Source organism: Gopherus evgoodei, chromosome 4 (genome assembly GCF_007399415.2).
Source record: "Gopherus evgoodei ecotype Sinaloan lineage chromosome 4, rGopEvg1_v1.p, whole genome shotgun sequence".
NCBI classification, from domain to species: Eukaryota; Metazoa; Chordata; order Testudines; family Testudinidae; genus Gopherus; species Gopherus evgoodei.
Window position 1 is genome coordinate 76,467,238 of NC_044325.1, and position 18,689 is coordinate 76,485,926.

At 49.9% G+C, this 18,689-nt stretch overlaps 1 protein-coding gene across 1 annotated transcript in view; it reads left to right on the forward strand.

Annotated features, from left to right (window-relative positions):
* Nucleotides 1-9,492: 9,492 nt before the first annotated feature.
* Nucleotides 9,493-18,689, forward strand: part of CHRM4 (cholinergic receptor muscarinic 4) — a 59,277-nt gene continuing 50,080 nt past the window's right edge. The window contains exon 1 of the mRNA XM_030559924.1: nucleotides 9,493-9,569. The gene's annotated coding sequence lies outside the window, so the exon portion shown is untranslated. The remainder of the gene's footprint in view (nucleotides 9,570-18,689) is intronic.

Below are 18,689 nucleotides of genomic sequence, written 5' to 3' on the forward strand. Positions count from 1 at the left end.
CTAGTTTTGGGTTCCCTTTCCCTTGGCCAACGCATCCCCTTAATTGATCACTGGGGTTAATATTGCTGCTACTTCAAGTGCCCTGTTTTGAGTGAGGCAATTACATGTGTTCGATTTTGCATTAGTCATATTGGCTGCTTCTCTCCTTTCTCTTACTGATTGCACAGCAGCACCTGAATTCCTTTGCCATTTCAAACAGGGCCGTCAGCTCTCACTCACATGGTCTGACTCTTTCTCTAGCTGGCCCTGGTGGTTCTCATTCATTCCCCTCCAGTTCTGTCACTTCTGTTCTCTGCTCATTGTCTCCAGGTTCTTGGGCTAGATCTCAGCACTGTGCCTAGTCTCTGAAAGGCTGGAAGTTAAGTCCCATCAGAGGCTCTTTTAATTTAGTAAAACCATCAGAAGGTTTTTATTTTTCTGCTCTGTTTGCCTCCCTCTCCCTCTCCGCTCTGGCCAAGCCAGCCCGCTGGGGAGCAGACACTAAGGTGGAGATACCCAGCTGGTGGTTGCTGCTAGCTGTGTGAGTGCAGCTGGGGTTCTGACAGGGACTTTGGTGGCGCTGATGCTTGTCAGTGGCTGGACAGTCCCTAGTGTGTGGGGGTAGCCCCCAGAGTGTGCCGGCACCATCTCAGTGGGTGTGATAAGGCCCCTAGGTCAGAGCTCCTGGTTCTCATTCTCTTCTCTCTTTCCACTGCTGTTTGTCTTCCTCCTCCTCCTCCTCCTCCTCCTCCTCTCTTCCATCAGTTTTTCTCCTCCCCCTCATTCTCTCCATTCCCCTGAATTCCCTTTTTTTCCCCACATTCTCTCCCATTGTATTTAAGCCCCTCGGTCTGACCTGGTGCAGTGGAGTCATGTTCCCAGCCACCAACAGGGCTCCTGGATGGGGGTAAGTTGTCTCAGATGCAACCCAGCCACGACTGAGGTGAGCTGTTGGATGGGGGAAGTGATGAGGAGATTTGGCCAAGGTCGTACTGTCTCCCTGCTTGAGCATTGGAGTGGATCCCCAGCTACCTCTGGATGCCCAAGCAGCAGCAATGGCCAAGCATACACCTTTGTCATCTGTTCTTATTTTGTGGATGTGAGGCCTCTGCTACAGATCTCCAGGCCTCAAGTTTGGATCTACTCAATGTGTACATCAGCTGGTGCAGAACAGGGCTGGGGTGAACCCCCAAGGGCTTACATTACCTGGGCTCTGGCAGCTGCACTGGTAGACAAATTATTCCCAGGTGCAATTGAAAGTTTTGATTCCAGCCTAGAAAGCCCTGCCTGGTTACCTCAGAGCTGCACCTGATGTGACACCCAAGGCATGGGAGCTGACAGTCCCTGAGTTTAACCATGAGGGGAATGTGGGCATGGAACCTGCACATGCCCCTTGGTCTGGCAGAACCTGAGCCTGGTGACCTGCTACAGGGTCTGTCTCTTCTCCTGGGCTAGGAAGGGGGATGGGGGACTCAGACCGTTGACGTTTCTGACTCCAGACAGGCTGCAGGGAGGAGAAGAGCTCATCCTGTGCTGTTGGTTTATCCATAAGGTTTGTTGTTGTGTTTCAAGTCCATGAGCCCAGAGCAGGATGGGAGAATCTAACAAACTCCATAGGCATCGATAAAATCAATAGTGCAGGAGTTGGGTGGATTCGGACTCAAGCTCCTCCTGGACTGTTAGGAGCTGACGGCCATGCGAGGGGGCACTGTGGAATTGAGGGTTGCTGGTGACTCCAGCTCTGCTTGGGGCGGGAAAGCGATGCAGATGCTGTTCCCTCCCACCCCTCATGAATCCTGGGAGAGGGAGCTCAGGCATTCACCTGGATGCAGGGGGGAGCCCACTTGGGGCAGGGGAGGAGTGGGGCTTTGCATTCCATGCTTCTGTTGACTGAGGGGGGACTGAGTATCAGAGAGCAGGGAGGGCTTACAATTTAGCCTTGATGGATGTGAGTTGCCTGTCTGGTGATGCAAGCCCTGTCTGTGGGAAGAGGAATGCTGCCAGAAGCCCTTGCTGGACTCCTTGCCTGCATCCCTCTCGTGGTACAGCTGAGGAGCAGACCCGCTGACAATGAGTACCTCTGACATTGTTGCAAACTGATCCGAGAGGCACTGTTCCCCTCCCACTGACATGAGTGGCAGCCATCAGGCATAGCTGTGGGCTAGTGCTTGTTAGGGCAAAGGGTTCTCCATGCAAAGTCACCACTGAAAGACTAGGGAACAAAACAGCCTGTGCTTTGCATTCTGTCAAGCAAGTGTTTATAAACAGAACAAGCAGGGCAGGTCTACGAAACAGATTCCATGTTTCGGCCTGGTGTGGATCCCACTGTGTGGGGTGAAGAGCAGAGCTGCCCAGCTGCAGCTGTTGCAATTAGGAGTGGAGCAGGGGAAGTGTGTGTGTGCAGGACCGGCACTAGGGGTTTGAGTGCCCTAGGTGCATGGCAATTTCGCCGCCCCGCGCGCTGGTCCGCGGCTCCGGTGGAACTGCCGCAGTCGTGCCTGCGGGAGGTCCACCGGACCTGCGTGAGCAGCCGACCGTCCGCAGGCACGACTGCGGCAGCTCCACCAGAGCCGTGGACCAGCAGACCCTCTGCAGGCATCACTGCGGCAGCTCCCCTGGAGCCGCCTGCCGCTCCCTCCGGCAAAACTGCTCCCACCAATTATTCTGGCATCCTAGGCGATTGCCTAGGCTGCCTAAATGGTAGCACCAGCCCTGTGTGTGTATGCATGTGTGGGGGGTGATAGAGACTTGTAGCTTGAAAGAATCAGCCCTATGGATCTCCGCTCTCAGGATGACATGAGAAAACAACAAGTGTTAGAGATGGCTGGCTGGGTGAGGCAGGCCTCTCCACCCTCCCTTCCCTACACTTTGTGCTCTGAGCCTTATTTAAATAAATGATACCATTACCGGGGATTAAGGGAAGGTGGGGGATTGGTGCCAACACAAAGGCTTCCAATTATCAGCTTCACTGGATCCTCAGGATTTGGCTTCACTCATTTTAAAAACAATCTTCCTAGTGCAATCCTGTGAGGTATCTCAGCCCTGGGGGAGCCCCTAGGGCTGGTGCTCCTGCACTGTTCCCCATAGACCCTCCTGCTAGAAGAGGCTGGGATTGGAGTAGCTGGGAGCCCGAGCCAGTGCTCCTGCACCATTCCACAAAGACTCCTTCAGGGAGACACCAGCATTCGAGTAACTGTGAACTCCCCACCGTTGCCCCACTAGCCCAGCCTCTACAGTGCTCCTTGCTGAAAGAATCCAGGACTGGAACATCTGGGAGTGCCTTTCAGCCACTGGTCCTGTCCTTCCCTGCAGCGCCTCCTGCTGAGAGAGAGAAGAACTGCAGTAGCTGGGAGCTCTCCCCACATCCACTCCTGCTTTCTCACTCCCTCCAGAGCCACCTGCTGAAGGGGCCAGAACAAGAGCTGATATTAAATCTCTCCTAACAACAATTATTCCAACAAACAGATGAGAGGAAGAGGGGTTCTTGGAACTTTGGGAGGCCTGGAGGGGAATATTGCCTCCCTGTGCCTATTAAAATAGCTGAACTGCCCTAATCTGACCCTGCCCCATAGAATTGCTGAGGTCTCTTGGGTGACTTTGGCTGATTTTTAGTATTTAACCATCCTGCCAGGATTAGTCTTGTTTTCAGCTTGGTTCCTGTATTGGCATTTATCAGTAACATAGCATACAGTCACTGAGCAAAGCAAATGGAATGCCTCTCCTCTGGCTCCATGATGGGGCTCTTCTCAGCACAGACTGCTGTTTGCTTTATCTATGTAATGTGCTTATAGGCCTCCATTACAGCACCTCAAAACCTGTTTCCTCACCATGCTCCCTTGGCGGGAAGTGCTGTTATCCCCATTTGACACAGGGGAAATCCAGGACCAACATTAATAAGTGAGTAGCCCATGGTCAGCCAGGATGTCTGTGGAGATGCAGGTCTCCCACTGCCTAGGCTAGTGCCTGAGCACTGGGACATCCTGCCTTTGCCTCATAAGCTTTCTAATGGCTGGATGAGGAAGACGTGCTGCTGAAACACAGCCCAGTGTACTAAAATTATGCCATGTGGGCTCCTGGCAAACACAGAGTGAGGCATTAACTGCTTTAGTGCAGCTGAGAACTTGCCACCACAAGGTATGGGGCTGGTGCATGATCCAGGGGAGAGAGGAAAAGAATGACTATCTCTGCCCCAGTCCACTCTGAAATGAGGTGCTATTGCCACTGCTAATGGCTTTCTTGTCCTACTCTTCATTGCTCAGCTGTAGCTCTCAGGCACTGTACAGTAAATACTTTTGACATGATGTCTTCTAAGCCCCCTTTATGTTTCTTACCCAGCAGAGGAAGAGATTGCTTAGAAGAGCACAAAGGGGTTGTGTGTCATACAGTGATGCTGTGGAGAATACCAACTGACAAAGAACACCTTTTCCTGAGCGCTCCTTCCTCAATGACTTCCTGGTGCTCACTAACATTCTCCAATACGGGCTTGCTTTCTTGCAGTGCCTTGCTGAAAATGCATCACAGTATCCATCAGTAAGCTCCCAGAGCCCAAGGAGCAGGGCAGGAATGGCCATTGGCTCTATGGGGCAGACAAGGGAGGTGGCTTTATGGTCTCAGCCTCAGGTTTGAGACCCACAGACCCAAATCTCCCCTTTCCCTGGTGCTTCTTTTGTACCGTATGTTGGCTGTTGCTCTGCACTGCAGAGGTGGCCGCATTTCATCAAAGTGCCTTAGTATCCTTTATAGTGAAAAGACCTGTAGAATAACCCACATACACACCCTCACCAGCTCAGAACTGGAGCTGAGTCTGAGAGGGGGACCGTGCTGCTGCTTTTCCCCAGCTCTCAGGCCTTCCCCTCGCTTTCCCCACTAGGATCCCAAGGATACAGTATGGGGATTATCATAATGCTCCCCGACAAGGCAGGATCAGGAATTATGCTGATAAAGCTAACGAGACAGCCGATAAAAAACCCAGCCGGTAATTGAATAGAGGGTTATTAGCCTGGCTGGCAGAGAACAGAGCCCGCTCATTCTGCTGCTGGAGTCTCCACACTCCCTGGCTCCTCCTTGAGAAATGGGCTCTTGCTTCTTGCAGTAGCTCCTTAGTAATGTTTATTCTCGGCTCTGTCTTTGCACAGCAGTTGTCCTTGCATGCAGCTTGCTGGGTTGGGGGGATGGGGAGGGCCAGTTGCAGCATGGGATGCTCTGAGCATAGCAGTAGAAGGTCAGGACTAAGCATTGAGCAAATAAGCTAATAGCAAATGGCACCTGTGGCACTTTAGGGGTCCAGGTTACAGTGGCTGCAGAGCTGGTCTGAGTCTCTTGCAGCATATGTGGGTTCTCAGGAAACTGCCCTCCACCCATGAAGCCTAGACCGATGCACAGGCTGGGGTCTGACCAGCTGAGCATGGCTCCTGGCTCCTCCTCACTGCTGCTGCTGTCACCCCTTTGTGTGCTGTCCCCTAGCTCCTGTACTCCAGCACCCCACCTCAGCGGGCCTGCCGAGGTGTGTGTAGAGGCAAGAGCCAGGCCAGAGCATGCCAGGGATAGGAGTCCGGGGGGATGGGAGAGGTGGGCAGTCCTATGGAGAGAGCCAATGGTGCTTGGAAGAGAGAGAGAAGGGAAACTGGAACTCTTGGGAAGGGGGAGAGGAAAAGGTTGGAAGAGAAGTCAGGAAGAGGAGAGATATGAATAGGAGGAATGAAAGTGAGAGACAGATAGGCAGAAAGAAAGAGGGGAAGTGAGGAGAAAAGTACCAGAACTAGAGAGAGGGTGGGAAGGAAAAGGAGAGATGGAAATGGAAACGAAGAAGAAATAAACAAATCCAGGAAGCTTTTTGGTTTGGTGAAGTCTTTGTGCCAATCCCGAACTCTTGTCTGAAACTGAGCAAATGAAAATTTGGGCTAGGTAGCTACTAAAACCTCCCAAACAATCAGCTCTGTGAGACTGTGGAGCCTTGGCCTGAGGGGAGACCCACCACTGGAGTCTTGTAAAAGTCGACTGGTCACAGCTCTGATGAATAGACAGGAACAAACCTGCCCTGACTGGGAGGAGGATAGATTGACTGGGGCCAGCTGGGTCTTTTCTGCCTTTTCTTTCTGATTCTCTGATTCTCACACACCCACATGCCAGGTGGAGGATCTTTGGCCTGGTCCTACCACCCTTCATCTAGCTGGCTACAGCAGCCTGGGCTAGCCAACCAATGCTATGGTAGTGACTGAAATACAATAGCCATGAGCACAGTGTCAGTATAATGAACCCAAGTACCAGGTAAGCGTCGTAAGGCTGCATGGGGGAGCAGAGAGCAGGGGAGAAGATTCCTCATTATAACACCTGCATGCTCAGGATCTCTACTTTCTTCAATCTCCCTTTAGTTCAAATAGATCCCACTTTGGAGGAGAAGCAGCAGCTCACAGGAAGACGATGTATATTTGCTGTGTTAATCCTGTTGCAGATGAGCCTGACGAGCTGGGTTGAAAAGGGAAAGCACCTTCACCAATGAACTGCTTTGCCTGGATCTAGCATTTCCAGCATAACCATCTGCCAAGGAAAGGAGAGAACCTCCTTCTCTTAGTGCACTTTGTTAGCAAACCGGAGAGACGCAAAGCTGGAATGATTAGAAGTTTAGAAGCATGTTGTCCTCCTGGGGACAGGGCAGACTAGAGCAGTGTCTGGGCTTCACTGGCTCAGGGGGATTTCCACTGCAGCCTCCCCTACTTCTGCAACAGATCCAGGACAAGTGCATGCATTTGAGTCAGTCTCTCTCCAGAGGACCAGTGCTACAGGCTGCAGGGGCCTTCACAGGGAGCCAGAGACACAGAGTTCAGCTCTTTTCTTCTCTTGTACATGCCACCACATTGTGGGTCTGAAGCCAGCCCTGTTATCCTCTTCCTCTATCCCAGTCACCCTGGCCTCAGTTACAGACATTGCATGTATTTGTGTCAAAAAAAAACACAACACAATTCTAATGGGGCTTGGGGGAGGGGCAGAGGAGTACCTTCAGGGCCCACTAGATGTGGTCTTCATCCCTTTCCTGAAATCTGGATTCCAACACCCAGCCTCTGAGACCAGCAGTAGGAGCAGACGCTTTAATCTAACCTAGTCCACTTTGAATGGAACTGGGAGAAAGTGATTTACAAGGTAGCAAGTGTCAACTTGTAGAAAAATAATGTAGGGGCTCTGATTTGTACTCAGGTAAACTAATATTGGACAGCGAGGCTCCTCTCATCGCAGGACCGGTGCTAGCGTTTTGAGTGCCCTAGGCGGACGGCAATTTCGCTGCCCCGCGGGCTGCTTCTGTGGAGCTGCCGCAGTGGTGTCTGTGGGAGGTCCACCGGAGCCCTGTCCCGGGGGACACCCTGGACTGCCGGTTGCCGCCGGCAGCTCATACTCCCTCTCTGTCCCAGCAGCAGCGGCTGCTCAACCATTTAAAAAAAATTGGGGAGCACTTTTTGGCGCCCTCAAATCTCAGCGCCCTAGGCAACCGCCTAGTCCGCCTAAATGGTTGCACCGGCCCTATCTCATCGTTATAGAGAGACGCAGAGCACAGAGAGGATGGGTTGCAGTGTGCGGTGCCCCATCAGGGTCTCTATGCCTGGCTGCATTGCATGCTGGGAGCTGTAGTATCTTTGAGCTGCACCTTTATACTGCAAATGAGGGTGGCTCCGTTTTTTAGAGGCAGCCTTCAGGTTTATAGTAAATTGGCAGAGGCTTTCAGCTAGCCAAAACCTCTTGAGCTGTTCACTGAACCCAGGCCCAAATCCTAGTAGCTCCTTACATTTCTAGCAATAATTGTCCTGGAGAAGCTTATGTGAACTGCCACCAGCCATTGGCGAGTAGACTCAATGTCTGACTGTGGAGGGCCTGCTCACTAACATCATACTATCCAATAGCTAGACAGTGGGAGTCTCTCCTGCAGGCTAGCAGAGCCTAGCCTTGGAATCAGAAGATGATGGTTTGCTACTTTTTGTTGCTCTAAGCTATGGAGCTGACTTCAGGGTGAGCCATTCGCTTTGCAAGGGGACAGATGGGGCAGGGGGGAGAATCACATGGCTGGTTTAGAGTTATCAGTTCATACAAACACTCCTACAAATGGGCTGCAAACGCTAGAGCATGCATTTCCTTAAGGGAAGGAATTACAAGCCGTATTCTGGCTGTATTAAATTCTGTATCGACATAGCAATTGCCTACTGATTTTTAACTGCTGTGGTTTTTGCACACTTGCACAAAAGGTCAGGTTAATGCTTCATGGGCTTTAAGCAGCAGCGTTCCCCTGGTTTGATTCCCTTTGAACAGGTCTGTGGATGGCATTAATATTAATAAGGTATCTAACTTAGGTAAATATGTGCGTGGGTGGCTGCAATCCTGTCCAAACGCCAGGGTTGAGGAGAGTTGCCTGGGGTGACACATGCGCCATTCATTGTCCCCAAGCAGCAATGGCGATCAGCTCAAGCAGAGAGCCTTTCCTCTTCTTGTTAATAGAAACATTTAACAGTGCGTGCATTAAGGCAAATATTTATTAGGCTTCATTCTTATTACAAGCCAGGCTTCACCAAACTTCCTAGTGAATTAAATATGAACAAGAGAGGTGGAAAAGAGACATGACTGCTGGTTCATTTATTAATTCTTCCTAATTACAGGTGATGCTTCTAAATTCTCTGTCCAGGGTGCTGCAAGCAAATGTAACAGCTAATGGCATGACTTGGAAATTCACCTCCTGTGCAGAAGGCTAGTGCAATGCCTATGCACAACTAAGGTCCTATTTATGCCTTCAAAACAGAGCTTGAGTGGGACTCAGGTAGTGCATGTGGTTTGGGCTAGCCCCCTGCCTGGGGTTCATTTCCCCCACAGGACACAACACTTTGCACCATGGTTCTCTGGGTCAATGGGGCTTAGTTGCTGGTTTATGCATAGTGCTGGTACTGAAGGCTTGAGTGACAGATACTCTAGATTCCCCTTCACTACCTGAATGATAAGCTTCTGAGCTGGGCCCTGTTACACTGCCATTGCCTGCCTCATGTAATTGCTTGCTCTCTAAACCGCATCCTGCCCCCAAAGGAGTTTGGGCCTCTTGACATTAAGATTTGGGCTTGAAGCAGCACAAACGGGACAGTGTGTGTGCTACTGACTGTGAGCTAGCAAGTCTTGGCTGGTGCAGCTGAGCTCTCAGTCTGAGGGACAATTGCCTGTGAAGTTTGGGACCCCCGCTCTGGGTCATTCTAAGCTTATTTTTGTCTCCGCACCCGCAGATCCCCACTGGTGGCTTTTACTATCAAACAACATTTTGGGAAGATGCTCAGCTGGTGCACATCGCTGCACTCTATTGACTTCAGTACACTGACTTCAATGGAACTTGGCTAATTTAGACCAAGTGAGGATCTGGCCCTTTAGTTTGTTCCTGTCATTGAGATGCATGTTACTTCTGGCCAGACAATAACTATGGCGCAGCTGTATAGGATCTGTGTGCCCTTTCCCTAGCACAAGGGGGATTTTCCTCTACTTCCTCTTTCCTTCCACAGGTTCCCAAGACAAGGGACACGATTTGGCTGAAAATCACTAAAGAGAGGAGGTCACATTCCAAGCATATTCCCAAGGTTTGGTTTGTAGTTAGAAACTTGTGTAACCACTTGTTCTTCATTGTCATCAGACATGGAACATTATGGAAATGTGCAGTTTTTTTCCCCAAGGTGAATTCTGTTCTTCATTCACTTCCCTACAGTGCCCTGGTTCCCAAGCACTGCACGGCTGATTACTTGATTAGATTTCTGAGTAACTCTCCCGTAAGGACCTGCTTTTGCCTCTATTGACATTACTGTGTACATTGTAATTATGCTCACACTGCCTCAAATCAGCAGAGTCCAAGCTCTTTGGCTGATGCTGAAAGAGGGAGCTGTGCCAAGACTGTTGTTGCCTGATTGGGGTTGCGAATGAGAATTTGTTGTCACTGTAGCCTAAGCAATATTTTTGTCTCCCCAGCTCGGCTCACATAGGCTCTAGAACAGTGATTCTCTGGTTTCTGTTACTGTTTCTGTATGTTCCACCTCCCTGCTTTAGTGATAAGCCTCCATGCAGGGCTCCACTGGGGTCCTGTGACCATTCACCTGTGTATGTTCATAACCCTCAAAGAGTCTTATGATGGTTGGATGAGGTTTGGAACTTAAGGGCAGGCACTGGCTGGTGCAGTCAAGGTCTTAATCTACTGGACTGGTAGAGTTGACTGGGAAAGCTGGGAATCACTGTTAGAACGGGTGTTTCCTCCAGTGTGGGTGGGCATTAATGTCCCTAATTGAGGCTGTAATTGACCCAATATTTCATAGATTACTAGGGAGTTCTGATCCTCCTCCGCTGCAGCATGGGAAGCGACACATTAATGGCATACCAATAAAGCAGCCCCAGCATACATTTTGAAGTGTTGGGGTTTGTTGAACAATAAGTATAAAAGGAGTGATTCAGAGACACTTAACCCCTCCATTAACCAGAAAAAAAATAAGAGTTGCAAAAATGGAGAATGCAGCAAAACAATTATATTGAAATATTCCAAGTCGTGCTTATATGGTAAATGTGACAAAATTGAGTGCAACCTTAAAATAGCAGCAGCTGTCTTTTAAAATCCCCAAAGCAGATGAGTACTGACTTGAAGAGAGTGCAATGCACCAGGATGTGGGGTGGAATATTGTATTTAATTCTAACAGGAGGAATAAATTCTCTTGCTAGCTCACTTATTCCTCATGAATTCATGGCCATCAGTCTACTTTGGCAAGGAGGAGATGCTTGCATGATCCTGGGGCTCAGTGTGAAATGCCACTTCTTTGGCCCTTTTGTGAGGCACTGTTCAGGGAATGAACCGGCAGATTTGATCATACTAGTTGCTAACAGATCAGGGAAGAGCTATGGCTGCACCATTCTGAATTGGATTCAGACTGTCTCTCTAAAAGCTTCTAAATCAGATCAAGAAAGACTCGGCTATTTTTCTGGCTGTATTCAGAAATGGTAACTCCTCTAAACAATATTGGAGAAGGGCACTTTAAATGTAGCATAGCCTAACGGTTCATCTATGGTTTTGCTTAGAGAGCTGTTGTTTATAACATTCCCCAGTCGGTGCTCTAAACATGTTTCAGTGTTCCTTTGTCTGACTGATGAATAGCTGCTAGTTGTCTAATATTGACAAACGCTAGCATTACAAGCCAGGCCTAATTTCCAAACGTGGGCGCCTAGCACTAAGCACCTAAGTCTGTGTGCAGGCACCTAAATCAGCTCAGAGCTTGAAATGGGATAATTAAGCCTCTGTCTTTTGACAGCCAAATTTGTCAACCAGGCCCCTACAGTGCACAACTCTGGGGATCCCTGTGCAATCTTTTACAGCAGCGGGGGCCTTCTGCCCAGTATTCATGTAGCCCTACGATAAACATCAGACAAGCCTTGGTCGCTTGTTATGGCTGCTCAAGGGCTTGTGTGAATTACATTTGTGGATGCATTTCCACAGATCTCGCAATACTCCCCTTCACAGCCAATGCGCCTCTCTGGCGGCAGCCTCGGCAGAGAAACCAAGGACTGAATGGGCCACGGAGGCTGAGCTCTCTCCCTTCCCCGGGCCGTGGTCCCTCAGGCCAGGCTGGGGCGGGCCCTTGGGGGGCCGGTGTACACTCCTGGTGTTGGGTTGCACCTGCTCTGTGGCTACACACAGGAGTCCGTTCCCCGGAGCGCTCTGGCTGGCAGTTTTCCCTGGCGCTATATTACAAACGAATGAAACCCCCGGTCCACTGTCTTGTCTTTCCGAGCAGCCCGGGAGGCTGGGGGGCAGCTGAGCTGAATCGTTGGGTCTCTGCGCGCTGCGATCAAACCACCGGCGTGTGGCTGTGCTCGGAGCACCACCCTCGGGTGCCGGGACAGCGCTGCAGGGGCCAGGCCGAGCGTTTTAACCCTTCCTTCTCCTCTAGCCGTGCAGCCACCCTGCTCCCACCGCCCTCCCTCCCTGGGGTGGGTTCGCGGGGGGGGTCGGATTCTCCTCTCCCAGGCGCGGGCACCACTCCCTGCTTTACACCCACATAAGTGGGTCCCCACTCAGGCCAGGGCTCGTTTCCTAAGCGCTAATGAGGGGGCGGTGTCACCTGCTGGACTGGGAAGCCGGGGCTGTCAGGTGCCCATGTGGGGTCGGGGGAGGCCGGGGCTTTGCGCTCACACCTGGCCGCGCCTCCTGGCTCCGGAAGGCAGCAGCCCGCGTCCTGCTCCAGAGTGTAAACAGCTGCTTAGCCGCGCTCCCGGCCTAATCCCCGTGTCAATGTTCCCGCAGCTCCGCTCCCGCTCGGGCTTTATCCGGAGGGAGGCGGGTGTTGCCTCTGGTTACAGCTGTGGCGGGTCGCAGCCCCTCCCCCCATTGCTCGGGGCCACGCTGGGTGCGGGGAAGGGACCGCAGCTGGGCGATCCGCCCCCAGGCTGCAGGGCAGGGCGCAGCTCCAGGGGCTGGGCTACCCCAGTCTCCGTCCCTTTGCCTGGCAGCGGCTCCAGCCCACCGGTAGCTCGGGGCCGCTCTCCCTTCGGGGAGCGCCGGGACAGGCTGGAGTCTCTGGCTCCCCCCTCTCCTCCTACTTTTGCGGCTGCTGGCTGGACGAGCATTTCGCGCCGGGCTGACTCCAGGGGGGATTACGAGCCATTCGCAATGGAAATACCCATCTTGTCAGCCCGGCCGGGTCTGAATAATAAAGCTCGGCAGCTTGCTCCAGTCGGGTGGGGCGGGGGGAGGCTGAGAAGGGCTCCGTGTGGGCCTGGACCTCCCGCTTCCCCCATCACCTCCTTCCCTGGGCTGCACTCCTGCCCCCCATGCCTCCTCCCAGCCACCTCCTGCGCCTGACACCTCGGGGCGGAACCAGGCTCTTCTCAGATTGGCGCTGCCGCGCTGCCCCCCTAGCCCAGCGCACTCATGGTGGGGGGTGGGGGGAAGGCGAGCCAAAGAGATTTCACTGCGGAGAAAGGAGCTGGAGCGCTTGGTGAGGAGCAAAGAGCCTGGGGTATGGGGGGGGGGCTATGAGGCTGCATGCAAAGGCGGTGAGAAAGATGCTTCCCAAACAGGAGCGGGAAAGCAAGGCTATCTCAGGCAGGTGACACCGCGAATTACACTCTCATTTATGGCTTTGGTCGTTTAAATCAGGAGAGCGATGGATGATGTTTCTTCAGGTTAAAAGGGCTGGTAGTAGGAGGCAGCCATGCCACCTGCGTGAAGTTACCATGCCAAGGGAAGCAGGCTGAGGACCGTTTTCACCAGAATCTCTTTGTAATTCACCATCAGCTGACGGCTGGTTTCTGGTTATGTGACCCTTGTTTATGTGTGTATCAGGGTAGTAACTAGAGACCCCAGACATGATCGAGGTCCACCGTCCACTGTGCTATGTGGGTCTCCATAGTGAGAGATAGTCCCTGGCAATCAGACAGACAGGGCATGAGAAAGGAAGGTGTCTCTTCATTTCACACATGAGGAACTAAGGCACAGACAGGCTTAAGGTCACAAGGAAAGTGCACTCGATCTGGGAACTCAACCCAGGCTGACTGGCTTTCTAAAAGCTATCTGCTAATACAGTCATTGGGATTTATGCAGGAATTACTGGGTGAAATTCAATGTCCTGTGTTATGCTGGAGGTCCAACTAAATGATCATAATGGTCTCTATTAATCTCTTGCTTAATCCCAGTTCAAATGCCTTAACCACAAGACTATTCATCTTCTGGAGAGATGATTATGGATGGCAAGTGGCAATGAAGAAACAGCATAAAAAATGGTCATCTGCCTTTTAGCCCACTTAACCTCAGGATCTTCAGGAGCCTATACACCACTGGGTAAAGTGTTCAAAGGGCAAAATGGATTTGTAGATTTCCAGGAGTATAAAATGATTTGGGAACAGAGGAGATTGAGAGCAAGAGGATCTCGGTGGATTCTTGCAACAGATAATGGAGTAGAAGAAATTACTGGTCAGACAGAGTTATAGTGAAGCTTATGGGAAAGACTGTAAAAAGGAAGCCATCTGAAAATAGCTGATAGAAATGTGATGACTGAAGAAAGAGAACAGAGACACACAGTTACATGAAACACAGCCAGCTCCATGGCTACTTTCTACTCTTTCTTTCTTACAACATTAAATGTTCTTCCTTTAACTGCAGCTGGATGAACTGTCAGGCACGGTTGTGTAACTCACCCAGGATAGCCAGTGGCTGGGCATGTTACAAGCCTTTGTTTTCAAGGCAGAGTACCCTCTTTTCAGAGAGGTATTAAGTCTGCAGTGAAACCAGTTGTTGATGAACTGTTAGATATATTCTAATACACACAAGTACAGGGAGAAAATTGTCAAGTTCAGCACAAGGCCCAAGAGGCTGAGTACAAGCAGAGTCTGGGAGTTGTAAAGATAATTATTGGTATTTGTTATATTGTTTATATAGCACTGAACTACAAAGTAATAAGGTGCCAAGAACCCTGTCTCAAGAAGATTAGACTTTAATGCCCTATGCAACTGACTACAAAAATGGACTAAATAAAACTTCTTACATGCTCCTATTCCAATTTACAACACAAAAAATGGTCCCACCCAGTAGATCTACAAACTCAGAAGATGAGTGTGGTCTTGATAATTGTAAGAAGAGTCTATTCTGTCCTGGAAAATAGTAATAAATTACTACAGAAAAGATGCAGGTAAGTCACTGTTCCACATTTAACACTGGTGGGTCTACAAAGTCCATCATTTAATGGGCCTGTGTAGCCATTACATTTCCATGGAGTTTTCTTGGATTTAGGATTCAGTTCTACTTAAGTTAGTGGAAGATTCCATCCCCAGGATGTGGCAAAATATGAATGTTTCAGGAATGTCTTAGCATCTCAGGGTGAGGCTGAATGGGCAACAATCCAGATTGCCAGGAGCTTGGGAGAGAGAGATGTAGCTAATCACTACTTCTTGTTGGCCAGTTCATCCATCCAAATCACTTATGAGAGAAAGAAATGTCATTTTCTATTCTGAGTGAAGAAGAATGTGACCGATGTGACTTAGTAACAGGTGGTGAAACAGCAACAAGTACATTAACATTCCTAAGTAAGTGAAGCAACAGCCATTTCTCCTAAGATTACACATGGGGAGACTTTTTACTTTTGCAAACCTGAGCTCTTTTGACTAATGAGGTTGAATAAAACTAGAGTTAAAAGTTTAAAAGTACAGACTTTTCCTTCTAATCTGATTAAACTTTTTGATCTTTGTGATTGATCAGCCCTGGAAGAAGATTCCTTGCTGTTCATTACAGTCTGATGTCTATCCATGGGGAGCCCAGGCTTTAAACAGGAGCCCGGTCAAATAAGACAACTTCTTTGTAATCTAGTTGTCTTTGAAGCAGAACATGTTGAGCTAGTTCCTCAGCCTGCTGCCTTCCTCCTAAACTTCTTGAAGTTTTCTCTGGAGTTTTTGTTGATGTGGAGGAGGAAATTGATTGACTGAAGACTTTGGTGACCTGTAAAAGGCTGGTGGAGTGTCAGGATAATGTAACTGTTAGTCAGTGGATTTTGTCTTTTGTCATGCAAACCTATATTAACCCCAGTCCAACAGGACAGTAGCCCAGCCTATACTACAACCAGATCTGGCCTATGCAGAAATTTAGTTATTCCAGGTAAAAAGGGCATACTGTCTGCTACTTGGCTGGCTTCCCCAGTGACCTGCCTTGACTGCATCTCTTGTCCCCACCTCATCCCACAAACAATCCATCTTCAGAGACAGAATGTCTTCTTTTAGGTAGCTCATGATAGATCTTTCTTCCCAGAGGTGTTTAGCTCTTGTAATTTGCTCATGTTAATCTAACCGTGTATGCATTGCTGAGCCTGAGGCCTGGTCCACACTACAAAGTTAGGTTAACATAATCTGATTTGAGTCAAACTAACTCTGCATGTGTCTACACTTAAATTTGTCTCCCCCTGCCCAATGTAAGCACCCTGTTATGCCGACATAGTAACACCACATCTCCAAGCAGCACTGAGCCATGCTCAGTGTAATGAAGTTGACACAGCACATGTATAGACACTGCATTACCTCTGTCAACCCTAACAGTCCTCCAGCAGCTGTCCCACAATGCCTGACACTGAGCACTCTGGTCAGGGCTGGCTCCAGGCACCAGCGCAGCAAGCAGGCGCTTGGGGCAGCCAACGGAAAGCGGCAGCACGTCCAGCTCTTTGGTAGCAATTCAGCGGTGGATCCCTTAGTCCCTCTTGGAGGGAAGGACCCACTGCCGAATTGCTGCCAAAGGATGAAGTGGAGGCAGTAGAGCTCCCACCGAAGTGCTGCCAATTGCAGCTTTTTTTTTTCTGCTTGGGGTGGCAAAAATGCTGGAGCTGGCCCTGGCTCTGGTCACAGTTGTGAACTCCAGTGCTCAGGGGTTATGTAGACTGCAGGGCTCACTACCGCCCCTCTTTAAAACTCTGTGAATTTTTGAAGTGCCCTTTCCTGATTGTCCAACTTGGCGAGCACACCTAGCAGCTTCCATTGTTGTGTGCAACTGCCCAAGTGCCCATGCAGGCTACACATTCCAGCTGCACTCTGGCTTGGAGTAGAGAGAAGATATTGGATCTCCTAGGCCTCTGTGGAGAAGAGGCTGTAAAGGCACAGCTATGGACCAGCTGTAGAAATGTTGACATCTAGGAACAGATTGCATGGAGGATGCAGGTATCAGCAGCAGTGCCATGTGGAAGGGAAGACATATCAGAAGACGAGGGAGGTCAACACTCAATCTAGTGCTGACCCAGAGACCTGCTGCTTTTAAAAAGAGCTGCATGCCATACTTGGCAGAGACCCGACAACCACCCAACAAACCATTGTTGATACCTCCAAGGAACCCGAGCCACAGGCCCCTGGCTGGAACAGTGAGGATGAGGTGAAGATGGAGGAGAAAGAGGAGGAGGACGGGAGACATGCAAACAGGAGGTCCAGCTGTGCTGCGAGCCAGGACCTTTGTGAGATTTCACTGCAGGCCAATCAGTCTTGGCAGTCGAGCATGGATGAGCCCGATGCAGGGGAAGCATTCTCTGGTACGTGTGTAAATGTATTTCTCATTACAGTGATGGCATCCCCAACTTCAGCAGGACTCAGTGATGGATTTTTCATTAATTTACTTATACTAGAAGAGATAATGTTACAACAAAGAGAGGTAGAGCTGTTCTCTGCTTTTCATACCCTTGTAGAGTTAGGCAAGGGGGGCCGTGCAGAGCAATTTGTTTATGTACACAGGGATGTCTCTTGAATCCTCTTGAGAGATCTTGATGAAACTGTCATGGAGGTTCTCTGCAATGCTCTCCTGGAGGTTTCTAGGGATGGCAGCCTTATTTCTTCCTCTGCAGTAGGACAGTTTTGCACACCAGTCAGTGATAACTTTGGCAGGCACCGTGCAGCACACAGACTAGCAGCATAAGGAGGCTTTGGGTCACCACCAGCATCTGTGCTGTTGTTACTCTCAGGAATGCGATATCAGCTACAATCACCACTGCCTGCAGAAAATGGTGCCAGTACTCAGTGCCATTGCCCTACACTCATAGTTTCATGCAACCAAGCAATTTCTTTCCTCATTTCCCTCATCCAGGCAGCCCACACTCACCAGAGCTGGTGCTGTGAGTGGTGTTGTGCACAAGATCTCCCAAGCAGAAGTGTCAATGAACACATCTTGTTTAAAAGTTAGATGGAGAAAGGGAAGGGAGTTCTGAATCTTAAGTTTTGCTTTACATTGTGAGTAGACTGATAATGGTACCTCTGTGTGTTTTATCTGCAGCTGCTGCCACTGCAGCCTTAAGGGGGTCCCCCTTCACACCCGTGGAATGCCTGGGCCAGACAAGGAGGAGAAAGAAAAGGACTCGGATAACATGTTTAATGAGATCCTGCAAGCCAGTGCTGACTTAGACCATGAGCATAGGTCCTGGCAGGTGAATGTTGCAGACAGCTTGGAGAAGGAAAGAGTGGAGAGGAGAAAGCCCCAGAGTCCCAGCAGGAAAAGGAGAGGGAGATGCACCAGGACATAACAGGGCTTCTCTGGCAGCAGACAGAGATGCTGCTAACTCTTGGGGACCTACAGGTTCAACAATCTTGGGCTCACCTCCCTCTGGAGTCCTTGAAGGACTCCACTGAAGCACCTCCCTACCCCCCATGCAATATTCCATGTGGCATCAGGGGTCGCTGACCTCCCCCTACCACTCCACCCTGGGGACATTAAAGACAACTACAGCTTCACATGCATGGACCCGTGAAATCCATGGTTAGTGTAGGTGTAGCTAAAATGAATATGAATGTTCTTTCCCCTTCAAAAGTGTATATTAATTTATTAAGTTTTTAATGTATTTGCTTTAAAATTGCCCGGATTTTTTCTTTTCACTAGTTTTGCTACTGAATAAAATTCTATTATTAGGAACATAATTAATCTTTATTAGTTGACAACATATGCTTCAGAGTGCCGAGCAGTTCTGAAAGCACCCATTACTTGGTACTGTACAATGTAACATGGCTCATAGGAGCAGTAACAAACAGTGAAATCACCATAAATGTACAGCAAGCATTGCAAAATTAAGAGTTGCATTGACAGTGCTAGCATCATAGATGTACATCAAACACCACACAAGTCCAAAGAGACCCCAAAACATCAGGGGCAAGTAGAGCACAGTGCACCACAATGCGTTACTGTGGCTCATAGTTAAAGTGCTCTTGGCAAGCCCCTCTCT